The sequence below is a fragment of the Otolemur garnettii genome, unplaced genomic scaffold (genome assembly GCF_000181295.1).
Source record: "Otolemur garnettii isolate 467f Iridium unplaced genomic scaffold, OtoGar3 scaffold00055, whole genome shotgun sequence".
Lineage (NCBI taxonomy): Eukaryota > Metazoa > Chordata > Mammalia > Primates > Galagidae > Otolemur > Otolemur garnettii.
The window spans coordinates 7942918-7947673 of record NW_003852450.1 but is presented as its reverse complement, the minus strand read 5'-3'; positions in this window follow the sequence as shown (position 1 = coordinate 7947673).

The window sequence follows — 4756 nt, the reverse complement described above, 5'->3', positions numbered from 1 at the left end:
GTGTGTGTGTGTGTGTGTATGCGTGTGTGCATGGTGTGTGTGAGTGCCTAAAAGCATAACCACAAACTGCAAAGAGCTAGGTGAGCTTTTCATTGCAGCTCATCAGGTGATAAAAAAGACTCTGCTGTGGTTCTTACTCATAGGCAAGGATGGCACATGCTTTTCTATGAGCTGCCTGTAGGTCCTGAAATCCGTTCTGCCGAGGTGGGGGCTCTGGTGGCCCAGGCCCATGAGGAGTTCTGTGGGCTTCCTGCCCGCCATCTCCTGGGGTGAGGGAGGAGGAAATGGGGCTGGGCTAATCTCCCCCCTTGAGAGGCTGCTTTGCAGGGAGGGAGACTTTGTCTATCTCATGGGAAATCTAGTGTGTCTGATGATGCCTCCTTCAGTGCCACAGGCAGGGGGTGGGGCTCTAGACAGCAGGGCTTTCGCACTTGCTTTGCTGTATGAGGTCTGCCCAGGGGAATAGGGACCAGAGAGATGGGGCTCGCCATCTCTTGGGCTGTGTATACCTAGCAGGCAAAGTCCCTACTTGTTACAGGAGACAGAGGCAAAAATGGTGCTCAGAGAAGCCAAAGAGCTTTCAGGGAATGGCTTTTGGTCTTCACATTCCCAATGAAGAGGGCAAACAAGCCAGGGCTGGGCCTTCACTTACTTAGGCTTCCCATGGAATAGGTGTGGGGTGGGGGGAGGGAAGGTTGCAAATTAACCAGGAAGATGCCTTGCACCAAACCTTGCTATGCATCAAGTGAAGGGAGTGTTGGTTCCCAGGAGACTTGGAGGAAAGGAATTTGGATAGACTAGAAAAGGAAAGCCTCACATCAGGGTGCCACCTTCCCCCAAGCTGTCTTATTCCTCTCTGTAAAACCAGGAATGTGATAAGGAGGCCCTGTTAGGAGCACCTGCCATACCAAGACCCCAGCCTGTGTGCACTGCAGGTGAGAAGCAGGGGATGGGCTCCCCAGGCCTCCTGAGGAACCTGACGGTGCCTATGGCCGGCAGTACAGACTGCCAGATAGGGCAGAGCATAGCCTTACCGGGCCTCTGCTCTCTACTCTCCAACTCTTTGTCTGCATGGCTGGTGTCAGACAGAAATTAACTGCCTGGTCTATACCCTCTCTGAAAGAGTGTAAGATGCTCCTTCTCCACCTCCTCACTCCTTCTCATTCTCCTCCTAAGTCTCCTGACCCTCTGCACTACCCTACAGTCCAGCCCCACTTGTCACTCCAGCAGTCAGAACTGAAAAACACCATTCTGGTGTTGAGATGGGCCTGTTAAGAGGTGACGACTGAGGATGGAGGAGGCTGGACATGAGAGCACTGTCCTCAGAGGGGAATCCCAGGCCATTAAACCAGGTGTGCTCTGTGCTGTGGGTCTATAACACCCTCACTGTTTTTGCCCACAGGGAAAGGTCCACTCTTGGCTCACCAATCCCTCTTGGGGACCCATGTGGGAGCCTGATCCCACCAAACGATCCTTGGAGTAAGTTTCAATGTGGTCCCCTCTACCAGTCCTCAGGACCCAGAGGGATTCACCTATTTATGGAGCACCACCCTGTACCGGACAGTACTCTAAGCACTTAGAATACATCTGTGAACAAAACAGACCATGCCCTTATCCTTGAGTAGCGTTTGTTCTTCTGCAGGAAAGAGGAGAAATGGGGTCCTTGGATTTAGGGATTCCTTGGTCTGAGAGGGGATGTGTGGTCCAGTCAGGGTGACAGAGAAATAAACTGCTACTCCTATGTAAGCCTGGAGATGCCACTTCCCCTTAGCACTGGCCTGACCTGCTGCAGTATCCTAGTTCATTTTCCTCCCATGGGTGAAGGGCCACATGGGCCCTGCCCTCTGCCTTGGGAGTGAGGACAGGCAGGCCTGGTCTGATTTGAGTAACCTCTGGTGCCCTCTTAGGCCAGCCAGGTGAGCCTAGGTACCCAGTCTTCTGACCCATGCCTGTCACTTTGGAAGAGATGACACTGAGAGGGTCTTGAGGATGCATTTGCTAGAGAGAGGAAGGACTTTGCTAAGCTGTAAGTATCTAACACAGGTCTCCATATTTTAAGTCCACATTGACCTCACGCTACCAAAGTTGACGCCTAAAACAAGAAGTTCCAATTTGAGGCCAAATGAAAACAGACACAGACTCTATCCCCACCCCAACCTCAGGATCTCCTGTGCTTAAAAATCCAGTTATTGTCCACCCACAGCCTCTCCAGTGGGGTCAGACCGGCAACTCAGACCCCTCGCTTCTCATAGGGATCTAAGAAGCAGCGATGTGCTCTCTGCTTGTCCACCTCGGAGCCTGTCTGGGAGGTGGGTGGCTGGGAGAGATAAGGCCAGGGCCAGCGGTGGGTGGGGGCAGGGGGAGCCTTTTTATGGCCCATTGTTCCCTTGCTTCATGTTTGTATAAAAGCTTTGTAGTGGCCCGGCCCAGTTGCCCTGTGTGATACGCTATGTATTTGCTTTTTTGGAAATATAGGAAATCAATAAATTGCTAATGTTTCTTTGAACTTTCTCAAGCAGTGGATTATTTAGGGTGCTGTTGAGGAATGAATGGGGCTACTCATTGGCTTCCGGGATCTCCCCTCACTGACCCAGTGCCAGGTGGGGATTGGGAATGTCACCTGAGGGCAGAAGGACAGCCCCAGTCATAAGCACCTGCCCTAGAGGTTAGCCCATTTGAGCCTCCTCATAGCTCAGTGACACTTGGATTGCTATTCTAATTTTACAAATAATTAAAGTGAGGTTTAGGGAGGGAATAAATATTCCCAATGCTACACAATTTGTAAATGGAAAAGCTACCCCAAACATAAATGCTTCCAGGCAGGGTATGGGAAGAAAAGAGAACTTCAAGAATGGCATTCAAGGAGCTTATGGCTACTGAATATCTATTCTACCTGGGTTTTGCGTCTGGAAGGTCTCAGAAATAAAGGATGTGGTGGGCACCAGCTTCGAGAGGCTCATGAGGGACACGATGTGCACATGGGAACTTCCGAGACACACATAGTAAATTCCAAGTGATGGAGTGGACATAACCCCTGTGGGCCACCTGAGTGGACAAGGTCACAATGCTCAAGGAAGGACTGAGGTTTTCAGCCTGGGCGAGTGGTGACTGGCACCACCTGTCTGCTCCAGCCCATGGCCCTGACCTCCTGGATTATCCAGCAGTTTAATAATGGCCTGGCCCACCAGAAACAAGGAGCTATGCCACAGCCCAGAACAGGAAGATGGCCTGTCTAGCGCCCAGACTATTAAATACACAAGGCCTGAGTTCTCCAGAAATGTTTTGATGCCAATATGTATGGGCACCAAAACGTGAGATCACATTAAAAATTTTAAATTAATAAATGTTGGAGTTTCTAAGCTTCCCTTAAAATAACAGCAGGCATGCAGACATATGCGCAATTCAAGATTGTGCCGCTCTATGAACCTTCACAAACCAAACAGCACCCAGATTAAGAAACAGAACATTGGAGGGACGCAATGGCTCATACCTGTAATACTAGAACTCTGGGATTACTTGAGGATTGCTTGAGCTCAGGAGTTTGAGACCAGACTGAGCAAGACGAGACCCTCATCTCTACTGAAAATAAAAAACTGAGGCAAGAGGATTGCATGAGTCCAAGAGACTGAGGTTGCTGTTAGCTATGACACCATACTACTCAAAAAAAAAAAAAAGAAAAAAAGAAAAGAAACTGAACATTTTCAGCACCCAGAGCCCTCCTCAGATCCTTCCTATCACTGTCCAGCCCCCGGGGGGGGGGGGGTACTAACCTGACTTCCAATACCATATATTAATTTTGCCTGCTTTTGAGCTTTATACAAAGGGAGGCGGTAGTAAGTCCTTTCTTATGTCTGGCTTCTTTAGCTCAGCAATACATTCACAAGATTTGTTCTTTCCTATTGCACGTCACAATCACTGCTCTATAGTAATCCATGTAGTATCACTGTGCTAGAATGCAACCTTACATCACCATCATTGTCACAGCTGTTATTTACAAACAGATAGAAATGACTGTGTGTTAGTTGTTTCACTTCCACCTAGATTCCCATGGATGGTGTGATTACTGAGAAACTACAGCAGTAAAGGAATTGGATGTTAGGTGGGATGTGGGTGCACTTAATAGGTAGGACTGACCAGGGGAAACAAAGGCCTTAATTCAAATGTACCATCTTGATGGTGATTCAAAGGTCACCCATCCTTGGCCAAGAGGGTGACAGGCCCTTCTGGCCTCTCAGGGCACTGTGCAAAGAGAGTGAGAGGGTCCAGGAAGGTCAAGACAAAACTGGGAGGAGTCAGGAGCAGATAGAAGCCTGGGCTATAGCATAGAAAAGGCCTCATGGTCCTAAAGGCTGAGTCTCCCAGATCCCATGTCCAAGCTGCCCCCCAAGTCTGTCTGCCCCTGAGCCTTAAAGCCATTTCCTCTTGTTTCCTTCGTACCTAACCTGGCCAGGGACCTTATTCACCCACTAGAGACAAAGCATTATTTGGGCATCACTTTTTAGAGTGCAGTGCTTTCTAAAAGCCCAGCATAGTTAGCAAAAGGAATTAACAGAAGTTATTAACGATAACAAATGCCATTTTACTTGAGGGGCCACACAATAACCCCTTTCACTTTCAAAGCTTTGGGATATTTATTTATTTATTTATTTGGGACAGTGGCATCATAATTCATAGCAACCTCAAACTCTTGGGTTTCAGCAATGCTCTTGCCTCAGCCTCCTGAGTAGCTGGGACTACAGGTGTGCACCACCCCAGC